The sequence below is a fragment of the Acomys minous genome, assembly GCF_964271855.1.
Source record: "Acomys minous genome assembly, chromosome: 4".
Taxonomy (NCBI): domain Eukaryota; kingdom Metazoa; phylum Chordata; class Mammalia; order Rodentia; family Muridae; genus Acomys; species Acomys minous.
The window spans coordinates 5,822,436-5,845,274 of record NC_140486.1 but is presented as its reverse complement, the minus strand read 5'-3'; positions in this window follow the sequence as shown (position 1 = coordinate 5,845,274).

Here is a 22,839-nt window from a genome sequence, read left to right as displayed (position 1 = left end):
TACACAGTGTGAACGGAGGCCTTGAGACACTCATGTTTTCTTCCTGCACGGAGTGTTTACATGATCCGTCCCACCTGGCCTTACAAGAGCAGTGTTCGTCACAGTTCTGACTAGAGAGGCTCATGTCATGTGAGGACTGCTTTGCCCATTTGTTGCCCTCTTCATCCTCTCTTACCCAAACCTGCTGCTCACAAGCATAGAAAATCTGAAACAGGAAACTGTGTGTCCCCATAACCCAAATGAGGCCCTTCAGGAAGGCTGTTGACAGTCCCCAGTACTATCTGTTGAATCTTTCGGTGACTCAATCCCAAATTCGTTTTTACATTTGGCCCCATCTGAGTGGAATGGGGGATGACTGACACTAGCCACTACTGTCTCGCATTTGTTTTCACTATTTTTTTTTTTTGACTCTTATTTTTTTCTTCTTTCTACTTCTGGCTTTTTCCCACTGCATGCTCAGTTCCACCAAGGGAGGCAGACCCTGGTTTTGCAGAGTCCCACTTCTCCCAGAATGCCCACACTAACCCCCTGCAGTGTCTGGAATTTGCATACTTGTTTATTTGCTTGCTTTGCTGAGGGGTCATTTCACTGCAGACCTCTTAGGCAGGCAGACACCAGCTCATAGACACGCAGCACAGACAGATATCTGCAGTTAAATATTCATGACGCCCCACGCGGGCACAGGGGTTTTATACAAAGCAATGGCCAGCATTGTCATTCCGAGGCCCCATTCTGCAGGAAGCACTAAGCAACGCATTATTACATCCTTGCTGTGACAGATGAGTGTTGGCAGCAGAGACAAGCAGCAGCAAATGAGTGTGTGGCGTGTGAGGGAGCCTCCAGGCCTGACGTACAGCATCGATGCTCATGTGGCTGTGGCCTTTCATGGAGCAGGCTCGAACGCCACGCTGAAATCCTTTTTCCATGGATGCCTATCCCAAGAGAATGAGGTTGGTGAGCAGGAAGGGATTCAATGGGAGAGACTGAGGTGGGGTAGAACAGGCTGAGGAGAAAAGGAAGTACACTCTCCTTTCAACCTCCCTGGACTGTATTCCAGACATGCACCATGTTCATGCCTTATTACTGGGTGTTTTTAAGGGGCAGTCAGGAGACCTCCGGGTTCTGCCTTTCCCTTCACGTCAATCCATGCGTAATTTCTGCTGTGGGAATTTAACATGGAAGGTCACGTAGGAAACTTAGAGACGGGGCATTCAGAATTTGGTCCATGGCCAAAGACTGCCACAAGCCTAGGAAACCAGACAAAGGATGGATATCACATTTCACTCCTAAACTTGCCCCTTCTCAAGGTCCATGAAGGCCGCGGATCCCAATACACAGCTCCCTCCAGCCTTATTTTCACTTACAGATAAAACAGTGGTGCTCTTTGAGCAGAGTTGGTAGCCATGATTAATTTAATTGAAATTGCAAACTGTATCAAAGATACCAAAGTATTACCAGAGTTCACATGAAAGCCACACCTTGGCTTGAAAGAGACATGAGCCAAGGGTTTTTGCAGAAGAAGGCATACAACACACTGCACCCACATGAGTACAGCCCTGTGTATATCAACATATCCATTCAACAACTATTGAGGTGCTTTGTTTTTTGTTTTTTTGTTTTTTTTAGCATGTAACAGTTCTTCGGGGGGAACTCCATGGACCCAATGTTGGGTGATTGATTTCTATTCATGGGAGTTTATAACTTAATGGAATAGTAAAAAGGGCTTTGGAAACCACACATTTATTTTTGTAGAAGATACTGAAAAGATAAGGATATACAAAATCTCTTCTAATAACTAAGGAGAGCAAGATGTTTGGGAAATATGATTTAATTAGACAGGTTTCTGAAGAAAGGTCAAGAAACAAAGTTGACCAATGTCAGAAGCAATATGGGCAGTGTGTGAAAAAGTTAGGAGTTTGGAACCATTGAGGAGAATCTGAAACTAACACCTATCCCCACTGACTGTCATGCTGGGCACAGGACAGAGCAGGCTGCTCTCCTCACTGAAGGTGGTGTTCAGGTATCAAGTCCAGGAGAACCAAGGAGCCAGGAGGCTAATTTTAGCCAATCACAACCCCCCAGGTCAGCAGCAAATCTGCCAGGAGTTGCCTGTGTACACTAGAAACACAGAGAGCAAGCCCAGCCAGAGAAGAGTCTAGAACAATTCCGAGAACTTTCTACAGAGGGTGAATGGGAGGGCAGAAGCCGACGAAGGCGAGGAAGCCCAGCGTAGAAAGGTCTAAGAGTTTGCCAAAGATGTCTTTGAAGGGACTGGCTAGTCTTTTGGATAACTGGTAAGCAAATGTATCTAGTCGGGCACTATATACAAGGCAGTGACTCAGGGGCAGGAGAGGCAGAAACAGAAGATTTGGCACCCACATTCCTTCTATCTTTTTAAGCAGTTCAGATCTGACCTGCTTCGGGTTTTTCAAACACCTTATCTGTAAGGGTTGGGAACACCAGGGATGGTTTCAAGTGCACAGCTGTGTGAAGGAAGCCTTCTGTAATGGTAGAAAGGCACTGGTGAACACACGGTGCTCCTGTGTGCTCCTAGGGACGGTGACTGTCCCGGGATGTGCGCTTTCACTTTAAATACTTCCCCTGCATAGGGAGGTAGATTGACAGTGCCTGTGGATTCCTCTCTCTGGTGCCTGATTCTGGGATGGTGTGCCACCAAGTGATACTGCCATCCCTGTCAGGATCTTAAATGTAAGTTAGAGGTGGTTTTGGGGTATATTTTACAACTTCCATCAGTACATCTTAAGCCTTCAAAATCACTTTGTGGTTTCTCAGGTTAATTTTGGTTTAGGAAAAATATTTGGAATCTGATGTTTTCCTTAGTAACAAGGAACTGAATTCTTAGTGTAGCATCTGATGGCTATATCCTGTATCCGAACAGTCACTGTAAGATACTCACAAGGCACAGCTTGCCTGACTGGAGTTTTCTGGTTATAATTACTGGATACGCAAGGGCACAGAAATACATATTTTCAACCTTGAACTTCCTCAGTGCTTGCATCCGCCTTATGCCTTTACTGACTCACAGACTTGCTTTGTTTTGAATGCGTATGTGAGTGCGTTCATGCATGTATGTGTGTGTGTGTGTGTGTGTGTGCGCGCGTGCATTTGTGCATGTGTGTGTGTGTGTGCGCACGTGTGCGTGTGTAGTGGATGCATGTGAATGTGTGGAAGTGTGCATGCAAACAGAAATCAGACAGGACATCAGGGTTTCTTCGTCTCCCCGATCCACTTTATTACTTATGAGTGGCTCTTTCACGAACTGGAAGCTCATGGCGCGGGCTTGGTATTGGCCGTCTCTCCTCCCAGGTGCTGGGGTGGTAGTGCTGGGGACTTGAACTCAGGTGCTCATACTTACAGAGAAAATGCTCGTAACCACTGAGCCATCTCTCTAGCTGACAGAACTAGCCAAATTCTCTCAGCCCAGTGTCTCTAAGTTTCAGAGCAATGCTCTGTCATTTACAAAATAATTTGTTTCCTGCGCTGTCTTCCTCACTGTCCTTGCGGATGTCAACAGCAGCAATGCCGTAGCCACTGCCACTTGTACAAGTCACCCACCCCGAGCTCTGCATGATTTTGTTGACCCCACGGACAACCAGTGTTTAACTGAGACTGCCAAGTGCCAGGGAGATTGCTTGATCCAAGGGGGTGACCCTGGAAGACTGGGTCCTGAAGTCCCCAGCTCCTCCTGGCAGACCCGAGCCCTGTAACCAACACGCTCCTTTCCTGGCAAACTTCAAAGCCAGCCTATGCTATTTGCTGGAAAGAAATGCAGGAAAGCCATCAGCCTCCTCAATTGCTTACATTTGAGATGAGGCGCCCAAGGCTGACCTCACCTGTAAGCTCTGGAAAATCAAGGCCACACCTGCAGCTGGTTGCAGTACAGAGCACCCACTCCTTCGGAAGGGGCCAGCACTCCCATGCCTTACTCAGCACTCTTGCCTTCTGGTGCCTGTAAATCCAAGCTGAGTGACAGCTTTTCAGCTGTCTTCAGTGGCTGCTGAGTGACAGCCTGAAATGTTACAAGTGTCTTCCAAGGTCTGCATCCTTTGGTCACTGGAGAACCCGCTCAGGACACTCAGCATTTAAAACAATGTCACTTTCCTCAGGGGAGCAATCTCCCTGCTGTCACTCATCTGGGTAGACACAGTCAGATGCAGCCCCCAGGGGTGGACTCCTCTTTCTGTGCTCTCCTTCCTGGGGTGAGAAAATAGTATTAAGTTGTGAGGAGACTTTACAAGAAAAAAAAATTAAACACAAGCAAGATTATTCTAGCTGCTCTGCAATCATTCCTGGTGTTGGAAGGGCTTTTGCCTAACGGCACTCCACCAAATTTTGAATTTGTTTTAACTCTGATTCAAGGTTAAACTTGGAATATGAATTCTATTACACAATAAAATAAAATTATGAATAGTAGAACCTTATTTTCCCCTCTGGGATTACAGAGGTTTTGAAGTCAGGCCAATGTTTCCTTCTGTCAAAAATCATAGATAAATTGAATTCAGCCTTAGCCAAACCCTGTGGCTTCCCCCATTACAAATACTATGTTTTATTTAGTTTTAATTCCCATTTTACATGGTTTCTAGCCTATCACATATATTCAGATATTTGGTAAATTTTGATAATGCTAGTAATTCTGAAATATCTGGAGCAAGACACCTGCTTAGGATGCAAAGTTCATAAATATGAAATGTTATTTTTGCATCCTAAACCCAGGAGAAATGTAAGCTGCCACTGTTCTCATGTTAGCAACTCTGTATGGCTTTGTGTGTTACAGATGTGAACAAAAACACTGGAGTCGTTTTGTTTTGTAAATGGCAAGAGAAATAAAACCAGGAGCCAGAGCTTATTTAGATTGAAAATTGTATTGATCTCCATCTTCTCTGATAATGCATTAGTCTGGGCCCTGAACTAACTTCGTCCTTATCCAATTATGCAGCGCAAGAAAGAGAAAATGCATGTTAGCCTCCCTGTATCGAAGTTCTGTAGCAGCTCTCAACTTCACATTTACCAAAGAAATTGCGGTCTCATGCACAATTTGAAAGCATTCACAAAAATTAATCAGTTCCAAATGTATTGCATTAAAAAAAAAACTATTGCCTTTTTTTTTTACAACTACTGTAGAATTCTTTCAGACCCTTCCATCTGTCTTTAGAGCTTCTCTCAAAAAAATAGTGAAATCCCACACTTCAGTTTTGATCTTGTAAAGTTGCTGGAAAAACAAACCAACAGCAGTGTTTTGTCTTGTTTGTTTTGTTTAACCAGCTGCACATCCGTGTCTTCATTCCCAGCACAAAGACATAAACTAGTCTCCGTTTTCAACCCCAAATCCAGTTCTCTCTGGTAAAAACCATGCCTCGGGCGTAGACCTGTGCTCACTCACTCACACTTCCCTATGCAGCCCGGGCTGGGCTGCTTTTGTTCCCTGGTTCCTGCTGGCTCACTGCGAAGCACCCAAACTTTAACGCGCCCATCAGCCTGCATATCATGAGCGGGGCAGCTCTCAGCTTTATTGCTGAGGGATGAGGTAGCTCGCACCCATGGGGAAAGCTCATAAAAATCACAGCGGCTTTGCCCACACGGAGGGCGATCTGAGTGACACCCCGGGCTGCCACATGCTTCCGTGCGTGATGTGGGACCCGGGTTCTCAGAATGCGGAGTGCCGTGGGCTAGAGGGGTGGGTGTCCTTAGTGCCTGCCTGCTTCTCTAAGAATGAGCTGTGAAGGTGCGGCGTGTTCTTTGCTCACCCTGGACCAATGACAAGATGCTTTGCCGTGCTGAATACTATCGTATGAATGAGGGAAAGCTGTACCTGTGGAAATTGTGTGTATATATATATATTTGCCCCATCACAACTTGATTAGCAAGTAAAACCAAGCTTCCCTTGCTGGTCCCATGTCTGGTCACCTTGCTTCTCCCAATGTCTCATTTCTTTTGATGTCTTTTGGGTCTCTCCTGTGCTCCCAGATCAGAGGAGGAGGCTGAAAGTGGACCAAGTGTACCCCCATGACTTCCAAATCCTGGCATCATTTTCCCCCCAGCTTGGTTAAGAAACTTGATTTCTTATACCATAGAACAACAACAGAAAACAAAACAAAACAAAAACAGAAAACATATGCCTGCATAAAAAAAAAAGAACTTTTTGCCAGCAAATGGCAAATGTTCTAATGAGCCGATTTGCCAGCTCATGGGTCTAAGGGGAGGAGAGAGTGTTTCTTGGGGACTTGGTGCTGAAACAGCCACAGTCCTGGCTTTTACTTCCCTCCAAGTCACTAAACTTTAAAAGCATGAGCTAAATGTGCAGATCTGGAATGCACTAAATTACTTCCTCTGACATCCTTACTCCTCAGTCAGAGATAATTTGATTATAATTGAGCAGCATGCAAATATGCTTTGTGAACAGATTTCCAACTATCAAAACACCCCAAAATCAAAATGCACATGTGCAGCACCCCCCATCTTTAACCTAACGTGATTAAAAAAATAAATAAATAAATGAAAGAAGCCGTGCTGGGTTCTAGTGGGAAACACATTTCCAAGTCCAGACAGGGAGGAGAAGGGCAGCCATTGTGATTAATCGCCTCCATTACGGAGTCAGGCTTCTGAGCAGCACACAGTGTGGAAGGTCTCATTACACCTTCGGTAAGAAATGAGGGGAAAATAAGCAAGCGGAATGCGGAAAAGGCAAATCCTTCGGTCCATGTCTGAAGTTGGCTAAAACTTTATTACTCAGCTGAGGCTGGGTGTCCCCTCTGGGTTCGCTGGGGTACCTGAAAGCCGGCACACAGTGACTGAATTGTTTCAACTTATCCAAATAGCATTGAAATGGACTTAATTGTTGCACTAGAGGAAAAACCATGTGTCCCTGGAGACTATTAGTGCCATTTAAAAGGCTACATGTATCATAAAACCTGTCTTTAACGGAATAAAATTGTACAGACCAACACAATTTTCGTTAATGTTTTCCACATTTCTCGAAATGAGAGAAAGAAAGAAAAAAAAAGAGAAAGAAAGAAAACGAGAAAGAGAAAGAAAGAGAGAGAAAATGAAAGAGGCTGTGAGGAAAGTCTTTTGAGGCACTAAATTTTAGGAGTAATTTAGATATATAGACCAAATATTTTTAAAAAGTTAAAAAATATTTGCAAGTTCACTTTGAGTAAAAACATTTCTATTTAAGAAGATAAACTTACTCTATTATGGTTCTCTCACAATGTGAGGTTTTAAACGAAGTCAGCGTCCAGTCATCTCCTGTTCTGTGCCTTTGGAGTCCCAGTGACTCTGTGGCCGGCCTCACTGACTATAATAATAATAATAATAATAATAATAATAATAATAATTATTATTATTATTATTATTATATTTTTCATTCTGGGAAAATACTTTTTTATCCTATTTTTCCTATGCTGCCTATGTCGTGCCTGGTGGACAAACACTCTGCTTCTTTTGAGTGATGTCCCAACTGAATAGCCCTGGAGAAAAGGTTGAAGCATTGTTTTTATTCCATCAAAGAGACAAAGGGAGATCTCTTCTCTCTAAACGGGTTCAGCATATAATTGGCGGGGGGAGGGGGGTGGATCAAGAGCTGAGACAAACACAGCAAATCAAACCTGAACTGAAGGACAAATGTTTCTATTTACCTGTCTCATCTTCTAACCAGGTTTGTATATCTGCTGTAAAGAAAGCCGTTTCAGCTAACTTCCGCAAACATAATTGTTGTGTTACACACACAGTTGCTATAGAAATGTATGATCCAATGTTCTCCCTATCACCGCCTGTGACTTTTCATACCTAACCGGCTCACCTCTTCTCTCCTTTCTCCTGTAGTCCTTAATGATCGAGGTGTGCAGGGCTGCACAACGAAATAAAGCCGTGCATGGTATTTTGTCCTTTCTCTGGCAAGCCCCAGGGTTGGGACATGCTCACCCTGACATGTGTCCGGGGCTTTCATGTAACTGAAGGTGTAGGATTTCTTCCCACAGCTTCCGTTCTCACGCAATCCTCATTAAACTCCAGGAGAGAGAAAACAACGCTAAGTTCTGTATTGCTCATCAATAAACAAACGTTTGTGATGCGCGTTTCCAAAAGGCACAGCGAATGTGGCAAGTGCTGTGACAGAGGCCTGATCACAGTGGAGGCGGCAGATGCTGACGAGAGGATGCTCTGCTGTGGAGATGTCCCTGGCGGCACCTTATGTTCTTCTCCATTTTGCTGTATTCTTTCACTTTCGAGGTGAGGTCTTAGGTAGCCCAGGCTGGCTTTGAACTCACTATGTACCCAGGAATGGTCTAGAAATTTTGATCCTCCCACCTTTACCTCTTGAGTGCTAGGATTATAGACACGCGCCATCACACCCAGTCAAGTGCAGCACTGGGGATGGAGGCCAAGGCTGTGCGCATGCCAGACAAGCATTCTAACAGCCTGAGCCACATGCCCAGCTCCCGAACCCCATTCCTAAGGACTGGTCCAAACCTCCTGTGATTCTAGAGCCCCACAAAATAACACCACACAGCAGGGTTAGAGACCAGGGTGCTGACAGCATTTGATTAGAAGTGGCCTTCTTTTCCCCTAGGTGACAGAATGGATGCAGGTCACGGGAATATACTTTCTAGTGTGACTTTGCAGAGTCACATCCTTCAGGAGCAATACCAGCATAGATTGCTTGGTGAAGCAGCATGTCCCCCGAACTAGTGGGCTGTCGGGGCAATGGCGTTTGCAGTCTTCAGACGCGAGGACAATCTTTGTTGCCAGCAGCAGGCAGAGAGGGCCAATGGTGCCTGGCAAAGTTCGGTTTGGTCTCTCAGCCAAGTTACTCTCCACCTTCCTTCTGCCACCCTAAGCCTCACGAACTTTCTCCCAAACCCAGCTCCCATTGCTCTCCCCACCTGGGTTCAACAGGTGCGTGGAAGGTCTGAACATTTCATCATCTCTTGTTTTAACTTATATTATTTCTGAAGTCCACTATCGCCTTCCTTTTCTCTATCTTCATTTCTCCTTTAAAAAAAACTGTGTGTGCACACAGTGTGTGTGTGTATATGTGTGTGCATGTGTGCATGTGTGTGTACACCTGTGTGCATATGTGTGTTAATGAATTTGGGGGCATGGAGACCTAAGGATGCCAACTATTGGTGGTGTTCCTCAGGAACAATCCACCTTATTTTTTTTAAACTTTCTAACTAAAGCCTCAAATTCCGATTTAATGAAGCTGGCTAGCCATCAAGCCTCAAGGATCCTTTTGCCCCAGCTCCCCAGCACGGGGCCAGCAAGCACACTCAGCCACGCACGGCTTCTCACTTATATGCTGTGTATTTGAACTTGGGTCCTAGTGCTTACACAGGTCTGCTTATTCACCCCTTTAAAGCCCAATTTATCCCCCTCTATCCACTCGGGAGCTATCTTGACCACTGAGGCAATCTTAGTGCTGTGGCAGGAATGCTATTCCTGTCTGTCCAGCTTTGCTTATGTAGCTCGTCCTGTCTCATTGGTCTGCCATCTTTTGTAGGCTGAGGAATCCGTTTTCCTTACCCCCCCCCCCCCCAGCTGCTGACCGCGCGCCTCCTGCAGGTGAGAACCAGGTCTCCGTCACCCCTGTAGCTCCCAAGGTGCCTTGGATGGGATTCACTTCTGTGCAGCTTTCCATGCAGGAGAAAAGGATGCCTGTCCAAACTCCAGTCTTACCAAAGCTGCATGCTTTCTCAGAACCCCGAGCACATCGACATTTACAGGATGTGATATGTTCTTTTAAACTCCCATAGACTGTGCGCCAACCGCTGAACCCATTCCTTAATTTTATTTTCTGTTATCCAGGGAACACATGTTTTTCGAATTGATGGATTTAAATATACACTGGCTCTGAATTCAGTTGCTTTTCTTGCCAGTTTAGGGAGAGAATCAGGTTCCGGTATTCCCTGTGCTCTGATATATTTTCCCTGATATACACCATAGAAAGGATTTCTGAAAGCTCCTGAAAGACACATAATAAATCCAGTGCGTCTCCTTTCTTTCGGTTTTGTGTTATATCCAGAAATACGATAGTTCTGTTTCACATTTGTATTCCCATAAGTATAGCATGTAAATAGTGAGTAAATATTTATTGAATTCAAGATGAAGAATGCAGGGAAGTAAGGGAGGGAGAAGGGAGAGAGGGAAAGTGAGGGAGAGATAAGGAAAGAAATAGTACATCATCCCCCATTTTATTTTAATTGCTAATCAGATGCACACCCCTCCTCTTGCTGTCAAGACCCAGTGGGGGCTTTGTGTTGTAATTTTTTGGTGTAGGTTATGAAGGAGCCACAGGGCAAGCCACTGAAAAGAAAACTCAAAGGTTTCATATTTTCAGACGAGGCAGGAGGCAGCTGTAATTATGACTGCACACGACTGTCAGCAGGTGAAGGGACCTCGCCATTCTTTCACTCACTCCCAGGCATTTTAGTGTGAGTTACGCAGGAGTGCATTTGCAATTCACGGGGGCCCAGCCCGTTCTTCTTGAGCCATCCTCCTAGCTGCTTCTTCCCTCACCAACAGTGTTCCGTGGCGTGCTTATTTTTCAGTGCTCTAGACAAAAAGAAAGAAAGAAAGAAAAAGAAGAAGAAGAAGAAGAAGAAAAAGAAGAAGAAAAAGAAGAAGAAGAAGAAGAAGAAGAAGAAGAAGAAGAAGAAGAAGAAGAAGAAGAAGAAGAAGAAGAAGAAGAAGAAGAAAGCTATTAGTTTCCTTCTAACTTCAGGTGAGAGTTCAGGGCCAGGACAGAGGTGGCAGCAGGATTGTGGGGACTGTGGTACACACTGTTGAGCTCCTTACAACAGCAGGACTGGCCCTCTACAGAGCTGATGGCTAAGGTGCCTCTACAGGTGGCAAGATCGTGAATGCAAATTCCATTTCCATTGGGCGGCTCCAAAAGACGCACGCATTTTCCTATCTTACTTTGAAGTGAGTCGGGATGGCTGGAGCAATGGAGCTCTCCAGGGCACAGTTCCAGGCAGCTAACAGTTGGGTCTGTGCCGTGTTGCTCCCCCCCCCCCCACCTTTTTAAAAAAATAAAACACCACACCACATGGTTTACAAAGGCTGTCATCCTGGGTCACTGTATTTAAGTTTCAAACTGCACATTTTCCAGTCTTTGCCATTTTACCCATTGTACAGACGCACCAGGAGGAAGACTGGATGATTCACCCAAAGACGGGTGGATGAACAAGCTCCAGGTACAAATCGGACCGTCAACTCCACAGTTGCTTTCAGCGCACACGAGCTTTCAGTACGAATGGCGTGAGCTATCTTTGAAGATGTAAGCGGTGCATTTTTTTCCTCTTTTGAAAATATTTGTAAGCGACAAAAGTATAAACACAAGTCTCCAATGCAACAAATTATGCAGTCGAATTCCCCGCATTTGGGGACGTTGCAGGGCTCAGCGCACCTGGAATGCAGTTGAGAAGCTTCACCCTTCCTGGTCATGGCTTCCTGCCTGCCGGGTAAGTATTAGATAATGACTTTTTAAATGGCCGTGTTTTCTCATTGCTATAGACAGGTCTAGAATGGTTTCAGACAATAGTTTGTTTCTTGCTCGTCTTGCCAGCCAATGTTTTCAAGAAGGCAGATACCTCAGCAGTGAGAAGATGCTGTGAGCATGCGCGTACCGACTGACCTCGCTCCACTTCCGGCATAGGTTTCTCCTTCTGAGGGCGTGGCTGGTTTCCACCACTCCTTTCTACACATCTCCCTGCTGTGGGGCTGGAAGGTGCAGATCTTGCTTCCTTATTGAGGACTGACATTAAGAGTGTCACTTATTGAGTTGAAGTCATAAGCAGTTATTTCATTCAAAAGCCCCTGCTTATTCATACTAATATATTCTAACATATATTCACAGATATCTTTGTCGAACAAAAATGTTGTTGATATGTGTCTCCCTATTATTATACATTACATGCATTTCTAAAACTATTTCCCACATGCCATTTGTCTGAGACGGTGACACTCTAGTTTTCACTGATATCTAAGTATCTTTTTTAAAAAGCATTGTATTTTTGCATAATCAAATTTATCAGTTTTTTCTTCCCAGTTTTCTTTGTACTTTTAAGTACAGAAATTATTTTTGAATGCTTGATATTTGTAGTGAGATCATTGCTTTAAAGGGCAGGGACGTAGTCTTGAGAAGAACCATTGCTACTTTGACTGGTTTCCACCATTTTTTCTTCTTCCCACAATGTTTGAATGTCCAATCCTGCTGCACCCGTGCTGATTTGAAGAGCGACAGTTTCAAACTTCTTTATTTTCTCTTATAGTTCTGAAATCAGTGGAGGTTGACCACAGAAGTCTCCGGCAATACCGTGTCTACAGAGGAGACAGAATCATGGTGTCCCTGTGTTTGAGGAACTGCTGTCCCATGTCCCATTTGCTCTCTGGTCTCTCTGTGGAAGGATCTGGACTTTACCTCACACAGAAGATTTTCCTCTGCTGTGTCCCATCTGTGTAGCACGCCAAAGGAGCATCTCCTGCACCACGTTGAGCCTGTCACTTTTGAAAGCTGAAGTACGTCATCACAAATGCAGCCAGCTCTCCTTTTCTCAGCACTGAATTTGACTCCAATAGCTCAGTTTTAAAAGCAGTGTAGCTGTCGTCCTTGGAAATGCATCTTTAAAAGGATGCCTATATTTTTCAGGAACACTTCTAATATGGAATATTGAGACCAAAGGGATATGTATTATGTAACTTTGTTCACATTTTCAACTTATTTATGCACAGAGTTAGAGTGCACCATTTCTTTTCTTCCCACCCCATCCCTGCCCTCAGATGGGATTTCTTTGTGTAGTCCTGGCTGTCCCAGAACTAGCTCTGTAGATCAGGCTGGCCACCTACTCACAGAAATCTCAATGTCTGGCTTTCCAATTTTAGTTTGACCAAACATGGTTGTATCATTAAAATGTGTATGCTATCTTTTCTCTAATTGTATTTTGGTTAAAATGTTTGTTCCATGAATTATTTATATGTTACTGTCCACCAGCTGGTCAAAGATCTTATTCCTGAGAGAGGGAAGACATGTTATAATTAAATTATAATCTCAAAAAATATGATTGATTAAAAAATGACCTATTTCCTATCTGACATTTTACTGTAAAGGTAAAGTTAAAATTTTATCCATGAAGTTTTACATATTAAATTGCATGTTCTTGTCTAAAAAGTTTAGTAATAGCTACAGCTACTTTCTGTCTGGAACTTTTTTGAATCAGAGATTGTATAGACACTACCCCCTCTGTTGTGGTTTTCTTTTTCAATTCAATTTGATACATTGAGAACTTTTTCTGGTCCATAGTTGGGTAAGCTCTATGCTTTCCCTCAACTTTTTAGTCACCAACCAAGCAACTCTGCCTTTCCTTTCTTTCCCGTGTTTTTCCAGCCTGGGATCCTCATGCATTGCTTTTGGATCCACTGCTTGCAATTCACTATCATTTCATTTTCTGTTGTTGTTGTTGTTCAGTTTTATTTGCTTTGATGACACAAAGGATAACATTCATATATATATACACATACACATATATATGTATATATATTACAACTTAGAGTATCAAAGAAATGTGCATAGCTTAACTGAAGAACAGAGCAGCCCTGTGGCCACAGCTGCCTGTGAGCAGCCTTGGGAAGGTCTCTGCAGACAGGGGGATCAGGCGCTGAGTGCCGAGGCAAGCACAGGAGTGACGCACAGTTGCACAGGAAGAGGCGAAGTACTCTGGTGCTCTCAGTTCCCAGGCAGACAGATGGTGGGAAGGACAGGCCACCAAGGCCCAGAGTAGAGATAGCTGAGAAGCGGATTGCCCGCTGCCGCCATGCCCTGCAGGGAGCGCATGCGCAGTCCCTCTGCAGAAAAAGACCTGGTTTCCAGGACAGTAAGGCTGACACACAGCGTTCAGGTATTCAGAGGTTTGACATCTAAGAGGTGTTGTCTCTTCGTGCAAAGCCTGCGTCCTTTCCAACCCTAGGGATCCCTGTTGAACTCCACGGAAGTTGGCATTTCTGCTGCTTTGATGCCCTGCGGAGCGGGAGCAGGCACGCTCGCCTTCTAGTGTATTTCATGTGACTCTTCCTGTTTTTCCGCAACGCTTCTGTCCACTGAAAAGACTGGGCAGAGGTGCCCTGTACAGAGTCTAAGCAGTGGTTTTCCCTGGTTGCCACATCGATGTCAGTCTTTGTCCCTTGTAATAAGCCCTGTCTTTCAAACTGGGAATCCGCCAGGCTCTGGGAAGCTTCGCTGAGCTAACCTTAAGTGCGTGAGTTACTAAATAGATCCCTCGCTAGCTAGTGCGGTGCTGTCCCCTAGTCTTGTGCCACTATAGGATCTGAGGCAATTGGACGGGATTCCGGTGTGCAGCAGGCAGGAGACAGTTTCCTGTAGTCGGCCTTACGGGCAGGGCAATCATTTCCAAGGCAAAGTCTCTCTGTGCTGTCCCTACGCTTTTACCGTACCCTGGAGAGTCGGTGTCCCCCGGTGTCCCCCGGTGTCCCCCAGCTGACCCCCAGCTACTCTAAGGAGACTTCAGCCTGCACACACTGGTGGATGTGTTAATTGGTTTTGGTTTTGTCACTTAAAATTATTATTAAATGCTTATTAGATTTTATATATTTTTATTCTCATTAAAGTTGTTTAAATTATTTCAAGTTAAATCTACTTAGTGTGTTTTTAATCAGAAAATGAGTGATGGGCGGAGTACTGGCTTGACTGATATCATGCTGAAATGAATTTGAGCGTCTTTCCCAACACTGCCAGAAAGTAATGATCCGAGTGTGGTGAGGTAGAGGGACCGACTTCTCCCTTTGACAGGTGACCAGAGGGCAGGATTTCCCCAGGTTTAGGGCATCTTAGGAGGCGAGTTTTCTTCCTTCAATTGACCTGTGAGTTACCTTGTATCTTGCAGCAACGCATCTCTTAGAAGGTTTCCTGATTGCTAATTTGCAAGTCCCACATCCTGTGGAAAAACTAAAAGTGGAAGCTGGCTTTCCTGGCTGGTTCTGTGGACCTCTTAGTGTACTGTTAACCTGGCCATCACTAACAGCTCAGGCTGTCGTGGTTTTTTGCCTGGATGACTGACGTTCTGTTGCTGGCCTCTCACAGTCAAAACAGTCGCCAAGCAAATCCGAGTCGGGACAAGTTTGCCATCTTACGAGAGCGGGAACTGGAGTTTGCCTCAACGTCTCTCCCTGCTGGCTTTGAGAAGCCTGACTTTACTCCGAAGTATCAGGCTTTGCCTCTCACCGAGCTCCTGCCGCAGCCTCAACAGTGCAATCTACCCCTGTAGGATGTACTTCTCCTTTTCTCATGATTTTATTTTATTTTCTCAATTCATCTATCATTGTGTGGCCTCATCTGCAATTTGCTGTCTTTTCCACTAGCATTTCATGTTTCATCTGTATAATCTGTTTTTCATCCTTCTCTGCCCCCGTCGCCAGTGCTCACCAACCTAACTCATGTTTTATTTCTCTCCCGGAAGGCCTTATGGTAATTAAATAATGGTGTTTCTTCTAATATTTCTAGGAACACTTTATTATTTTATAGTAGACATATTGGATGCGGTGAGTTGAAATGGACTTCGGGCAATTGCTTACTTTCGATATTGGTCTGTCATTATATTACGTCTAAAGGACAAAGTCAGATGTATTCTGCTTTCTGATGCCGTGGATGTAGTTGAAGCTAAGACTCCGCCTCTCTGTGAAGGCAATGGCACAAGCTGGAGCTGACCATCTGGGCATTTTCTCATCTGGGAAACAAGGAACTGACACTAAAATGAAAAAAATCATTTTGGGGGGCAGGCTAAAGTTATCAAATAATGCAATACTGGATGGAGACCACCCAGCAGTCCCCTGTATCCACAGGGGGCATGTACCAAACCCTTAAGGGATCCCTTAACAATTGGGCGGTACCAATCATCTGTGCGCTGTGCTTTCCTAATGTATACATACCTGTGATGCAAAGCCCAATTCATGAGCCAGATGCGCTACGATACTAACAATAAATAGTAAAATAGAACCATTGAAAGAACATACTACAAAACAAATTACTTAGATGTATGAATTATGTATTTCTATAATATTCCATTTAACATATTCTGGCAGAGGTTAAACCTCAGGCAAATAAATGACAAAGAGTGAAATCCTGCCATATTGGTGTTTGACTCCAGTGGCGGTGATATAATTTAAAACAAAAACAAAAGGCACTCCCACGTGGGAGGCAGCATGCAGGGGGGAGGGTGGCGGGGACAGGAAGTGTGGTGGGGAGAGGGAGCTCCATGTGGACATGTGGACCATCCACATCTGGAGTTTCTCATTCATAAAACCTGGCCAGAGTCTCTTCACGCAGCTGTTGTTATGATCAAGTTAGACAGTTCCTGCCAGGCGCCCCGGCTGTGCTGACTTACAGTTGTTGGTTTCTTTTGCTAAACCTCTCCTGGCTGGCAAAGGGACACGAGAGCTGCCCTGTCTTACGGCAGTTCCCTTTTGTTTGTGATAGCCACAGTCTACTCTAGTGTTCACACCTGAAGTTTCATGTTTCTCCTTATAAAAGCTACCCACGTGATCGATGGAAGCCCACCCCACATACTGTAGTTTGTCGGCTTCTGGCCCTGGCATTTAACAAAGCATGAGTCATTTAGGATTACCTGTTTTGATACTAGACATGTCAGCAGTGAATGACTGGGGAACAGTGCAGTGGGCTCCCACTTGAGAACAATGCCATACGCCCTACAGAGTACTAATAAGAGGAGGAATTTAGATGTTTTCCAAAGCCATTAGCATAAGGACCAACTAGCATATTCTCCTAGAGCATACTCCAAACGTTGTACACTTCATTATTTTCAGGCAAGGCTATGTAAACTGGTTTTCCCCACCCACATCGCTAAGAGGCTCAGATGAATATGATGTTTAATTAAATGAAAAAAAAAAACTTAAAGTGCTTTGTAGGATGTGAATTGATTAGACAAATGCTACTGTGAGTGCCGTCGGCTACAATTAGGCTCAGAGTCTGGCTGTCGGTATATGTGTCTTTGTCTTGCTGTGTCTGTGTGCTTTCAAATTTGAGTGTTCCTTGTATACATTCAAGGGGGAATGTTTTGCCAAACATTTAGGGCAGGAGTACAGCCGGCCAGGCAATGATCGCTAAAGCAACTTCAGAATATCCAAAAGGTAAAACCAACAGTGACTCTATGGTGTTTGCATGGCCAGATGACGTGTGTGTGTGTGTGTGTGTGTGTGTGTGTGTGTGTGTGTGTGTGTGTGTGTGTGTTGTTTGACCAATCCAAGAGAAGGCACATGGTTTAGAACAGTCTTCGGCAGACCATTTCAGACTTGGGGAGAAAAAAAATCCTCAAATAATATTCTTTCTGTTTCTTTCTAGGGGTTTCTATGAGCTCACCTTCCCTGAGCTGAAATGGAAAGTTCCTATTGTAGGATCCTAGGATCAAAGCACGCTCTCCTTCGTGGTTTAAATGAAACCAACAGAAGAGTCTTTCTAGGCTATTCTCTATGTTCTTGGATCAAACCTGATTATCTTTACTCGCCCTAATTTCCAGCGAGGCATCAGTCACTCCTCCGCAGGGCCTCAGCACCTTACATGCCCAAAGTGCTTAACAGTTATTGATTGTCTAATCTCCCAGCAGCCCTGTGGGGGTAGGTCGGACTTGTTCTTTCTTCTTACAAACTGAGAGGTCAGGCGCTCTGCCCAAGGACCAGGATGCTCTACCTGCTTGCTCTTGGACTTGCTTGCTGCAGAGAATCCAAATGCCTCACCTCACAGCTTAAGATACAGAGGAGGAAAACAAATCAAAATAGATTGTAACCATTCAGTGACAGAACAGTAAATATTTAAAGTTCTTATCTGGCTTTAGACCCAGCTTAGAGCTTTTCTTTTCCTTGAAATTGCAGCTAGTTTTGTTAAATTACAGTAATTTGAAAGAAAATTAAAAAATTAAGCAGGGTTCCTGGCGGAAAGGTCAAATTGAGGAAGAGGTGACTTACTTCCTCTTTAATAATTGAGCTGATTGAAAATGGGGCTGGCTTGCTGGGGGCACTTGGCGTCTTTTTATGAGGCCTTTTCTGATTGCCTGCTTTGATGAAGAAGTCCACTTAAGAAGACAGGAAGTGTAGCAGTCAGTCACCAGTCACCATAGTGGTGGGAGTTAATTCTCTTACAGGATCAGCCCCATCGCCTTGTTTGACACAATGTAGCTCCTGCTGCACTGAGATTTCACAAGGCCGGTTGAGCGCTAGAGGTCAGATGGTTGGACTTGCAAGGTCACCGGGTCCTTCCTCCTACTGAGGCGTTGATTCTCTTGCACCAATAAAGCCAGCGACACTGTTTCTTGGTTTCACTTTTTTGATCTTTCATCCTGATCCATGCCCGTTGGTTGACAGTGCCTCCGTGGAACTTCAGGCATTTGGAAGAACGGGACTCACTTCCTCAGCTGCTGTGCAGCTTTCTGCTTACTCCAACCACCAGGGAGCAGACAGACACGAGCAGTGCTGTTCACAGGCGCGGCCTGGGAGACCTTGCCCTTCTATTCCTGCCAGCACAGGAACCTGTCCAGACATTATGATAATGGCATCTAGCCCCAGCCTTCAATGTAAAGCCTCAATTAAATGAAAATAATAAAATACATTAACTGACAAAAGTTGTGGTGGCAGTCACGGGGCCTGAGAAGACTCAAGAAGAAGCCAGCTGTGAGGAAGCGTGGCCTTCAGCTATCTCCTGAGGGTCAGAAGGCCGATTTCAGTGTCTTGACGTCCTGGTTGCTGTCCTGCCATGTGCGTTGTTCTGAATGTTGAACCGTCTCCTGTAACCACGATGATAAGGAATGTTCTCCAATGATCCCTGATTGGCTAAATAAAGACGCTGAAGACTGTGACTGGCAGAGAGGGAGGCGGAGCTTTGGGTTCCTGGCCTTGGGTTCCAGAGATAAGAGGGTGTGGGGAAAACATGCATCATACATTTCCATAATAAGCAAGGCATGGAAATTCCAAAAACATCCAATGTGGGCCCCTTCCCCAACGTGTTGAATGTCTGCTTGATAAAAAAACAAAAACAAAACAAACAAACAACAATAAGTCACATGTTATCCAAAAACAGTTACAAAGAAGAAAAATCGTAAAGTATGAGATAAAACAATACTTTGTTACTTTTACATGCACGCCATCAGACTGACACTGTTACTAGCAATGGAACGTGATGAGACCTGTGTTTGATTTTTTCTGAACACTGGAGGTTTACGATAGGGTGGTTCTGTCCGGTACCTATAAGTTCACAGTATTCTGCATATTAGAGCTCATAGCTGCCACAAAGAAAGTTAAGAAGCAAACACTAAGTATGCGCAAAGAAGTCACGTCTAAAGGGGAGAGACCCAGACAGCATCACACCCCACCGGCAGTTAGCTGATAGCACTTTCACTCTTCCAGCCACAGTTCTAAGTTTTACAAAATAACTTTGTGGATTTGGGCTGTGACCCTTCCATCCTCCTTATATCCAGCAGTCGTACCTATTCAACAAGAGAAGGATGGGCCTCGGGGCTGCACACAGCTTAGAAGAACGCTGCTTCTGATTGGCCTGTGTGGTTCGTGTGTGTGGGTTCATCTTTCCCGTGTACACAGAGGACAGGAAGGGATGCTAGGTCTGATAATCCCGAGGCTCGCCAGAAAAATTCCACTATTTGGGGCCTAATTTAAAGCAAGTTTTGTTAAATAGTAAATACTGACCAAAGGATGGACTTTGGTCAGGACCATTTTTGGGAATGTCCCAACTGAGAATGGCCCCAGCCACATGTTGCAGGGGCTTAAGAGGACAAACCTATAGGCCACCATACTTTCCCATGAGGCTTTTGTTATTTTCCAAGAACTACAATCCCCAGCATCCCAGATAGTGACCTGGTTCCTTGACAGGTGGGGCTTACTGGTTAATTTTGGACATTATATGCCCTCCTCTGGCACCTTCCTCCTTACCTCAACATAGTGTTTTTCACTGAGGCTGGAACTCACCACTTTTTTGGCTAAGTTTCCTGTCCAGCTGGTGGTGGTGACTCTTTGCTTCTGTCGCTCAGTGCTCGCCCACACCGGTGCTGTGTTGCCGGCATGTGCAGTCACCCCGGGCTTGTGCATGGGCGCCGAGGAGCTTACCCGAGGTCTTCGTGCTTGCACAGTAAGCACGCTTACTCACAGAGCCATCCTCTTGCCCCTGCTTCTGATTTTTAAGGTATGCAGCTATGACCCATAATGTTACTTTTCTGGGGAAGAGATTACATATGTAATTTTAGACCAAAAAATACTTTCTGAGGAAACACGGCCATCTGTAACTTAAAATAAGCAATGCTTTCAGTTTATAAATAAGCTGTATCAGGCAGCATGGGTTTGCTGAAGATGATGGGAGTCTTTAATGGTGGCCCATGTCTAAGTGATGGAGGTTTGGGCAAGCTATCTCAGAAGGCAGCCTCGCAGGAAGGGAGAACAGCTTTGCTGTCTTGTGACCCATGCTTAGCATAACTGTGCTTCCTTCTGTGTTGACACTGTATAGTCCAAAATGACTGCTGTGCCTCTTCTCCTCCTCTCCTGACTCACAGGAGCATCCCGAACAGATAAGGATGTCTTCCTCGGCAAGTGTGATGGAAATTAACCTTCCCCCTTTGGTTGGCCGAGCTCACCACAGAAGGAGGCCAACCGTTCATCAACTCCTTCCTGTTCACGTGGCCTCGGGTCAGTTTTGTGAGGGGTGGATGGCAAATGTTGGCGGTCACTGGACACAGCAGTCTGTAATGAGCCCAAGACTACTGTGTGCCACACGTGGGTCAGGGCCACCTGATGAAGGATCAGGAGGCATGAACTGTGTAGCGAGGACTGCAAGGCTCCTTACTTCGCTGGTCTCTTGAAGGAGACAAACATTGCTCTCTGAGGACTTAGTAGTGTCCCCAAGAAGAGACTTTCCCTGCTTGACCAACACCACCTCCAACCAGGGCTAGGCAGCCTCACGGAACACAGTGAAAAGTTCCGACTATATCATCTGTTGACCCAGAGTGGCTTCACAGTGGCCTATCACAGCCTTCCCCCAGCACACAACCTTCCTGTCTGCTTCTGTGTCACAGTAGCCCGTCCGATCATCAACTTGACTAGAGTCAGTCACCTGGGAGACACACCCTTTAGTGTCTATGAGAACATTTCATGAAGTTTAGCTGAGGAGAGAAGAAACCGTCTCCACAGACTCGGGTCTTAGACAAATAAATTAAAAAGAAGAAGAAGAAGAAGAAGAAGAAGAAGAAGAAGAAGAAGAAGAAGAAGAAGAAGAAGAAGAAGAAGAAGAAGAAGAAGAGGAAGAAGAAAAAGGGAAAGCCAGCTGAGCATGTTCTCAGATGTCTGACCTTCCCAGCGGTGAGCAGCTCCCCTCTACTCCATCATGATGGGCTTTACCCCAGCCCTTCCCTTCAGATGTTTCTTCTCAGGTGCCTTCAGTACAGAGATGAGAAAAGCTCACTATGCTAACATGCTAACAGTGTGGCTTACATTCTCCCAAATCACAAAGTCTCTCCCTGAATTCAGTCTCCCTGCGAAACAGAAACAGAAACAAAAACACACAAAACAAAACAAAACAACAACCTTTTAGAGTTACCTGAAAAACAAGCTAGTAGGACGTAAACAAACCCTGTTGTTCACACCTGGCGCAGTTAGACGCTCCAAGCGGGCACACACATGAAGGAAGTGCAGCTTGGGTCCCTGGCTACAGAGCCTGCTGCAGTAAGAGCAAAGATGAAAGCGTTCTTGCCCAACTTTTTGTGCTCTGACGCTGGCAGGTACAGGCTCTTACTGAGCACACCTGAGGAGCAGGCATGGCATGTTACACGGGGTAGGGAGGTGAACAGACAGAGATCTCAGGGCACGCCTACTCTCTAGGACTCGCCTTCTGCCTTCCCAGGGAGCAGAAAAGGGGCAAGGTGACTTCCGTTTCCCAAGGGTAAAGGACAGGGTGCTTGCTTTTTTTTCCAGGCCCTGAGGATATTGTATTTCTTCTCCATGTGAGTATTCTGGACAGTCCTTTAAAAAAATCATTAGACCTAACACAACTTAAATCTCAGAAAAGATGTCAATGTGTTTCAGCGCCTGGGCACACAATTAATCTCCATCTATCTCTGGTAGTATAAACACACCTGTGGGATGCTTCCCACTGAATACATGAAAGGAAAACTCATAATAAATCTCAGACTGATCGCCTTATCATGACTGACAGAGCTGCTGCGGCCTCCTTCTTTATGAGTGTAATTTGGGAGTGTATAAAAGCAGGAGATTGATTTCTGCAGAGCCCTTCCTTTCCGTCGGAGCTTTGCAGCTCCCTCTCTTTCTTCTTAATAAAAAAAAAGACTCACAAAATATGGTTTCTATATTTAATTTTTTATAACCACATGCAGGCAAACTTGTGTGTGTGCATACACCACACACACACACACACACACACACACACACACACACACACAGAGTTACTACTTAATGCCTGTAAGACCCACCGTGCTAGATGAGAGCTTCCCTGCACATCTCCCAGGCAGAAGAGTCCTTGCTAAAACATTGGTTTTCAGACCAGGGATCCAAGAGGAGACTTTGGTCCTTAACTAGAAACTGTGCCCTTCTAAAAACTCTTAAATGGAACCCTTAGGATCAAAAGCATTCACCACTAGTGGGGCACTATCACGGCTCCAGGGTGACACTCTTTCCCCGTACTCGGTGTCCCCAGCTAGCTGTAGCTGACTGAGAAGTTCAGGGAGTTTAAGGAGATGAAGTTTCATTAGAGAGAGCCACCAGGGACAGCAATGCCGGGTTTCTGCT